Raw genomic sequence first — 747 nt, 5'->3', positions numbered from 1 at the left:
AAACTAATGTATTAGTTTAAAAAAAAACTTATGAAAAGCTGAAAGAGGTGGTGCCTTTGGGTCAGGTCTCATTCCAAGAGAGGCTCTACCAGCATTCAAAGTCTCACACTAGACATGAATAGTAGAGGGCCTCCTCCGGCAGGCAAGATATGTATCCTGATCTCATAGGAGCAGAAAAGCCAAGTGTGCAGGCCAAGACCACCCTTGGGGAGAGGGGGTACATACTGTCACAGCTTGTGAGTCCCCCGTTCCCAGTCAGGGGCATGGTTGGGGGCCCAGGATAATGGGGTTGGGGTAGGAGAGGCCTCTGCCCCAGGAGGTCATTCCCACTTTGCAGCCCCTGGCTGTTTTAAGTGAAAATAATGAGCTAAAAAAATCACATGCAATAAACAAGAAGGAGCAGCCAACAAAATCTCTTAAAATCTCAGAAACGTTCAATAAACATTTGCAGAATGAGAAAATAAATAACAACGAAAAGGAGCCAGCAGCTCTTTTTCCCCCTTGTGTTAGTTGGGTTCAGGAAGCGTGTGTATCTCCCCACACAGGTCACATGTCTTGAAGGCAGGGTAGTCCCAGCGGCTGTGCACTTCACCCTCCCCACCAGTGAAGGTCCCCACACCCTCAATGGACAGCTCCTGCCCTCGGAGAGCCCTTTAGGCCTCAATCACGGCTCAATCCTGGCTCCCTTCCCAGACCAGCTGCCCAGGGCTCTGGTTCCTCTCCTTGGCTCACAGGAGCTGCCGCACC

The sequence above is a fragment of the Bison bison genome, unplaced genomic scaffold (assembly GCF_000754665.1).
Source record: "Bison bison bison isolate TAMUID 2011002044 unplaced genomic scaffold, Bison_UMD1.0 scf7180017863978, whole genome shotgun sequence".
Lineage (NCBI taxonomy): Eukaryota > Metazoa > Chordata > Mammalia > Artiodactyla > Bovidae > Bison > Bison bison.
This window is presented reverse-complemented; position numbering follows the sequence as displayed.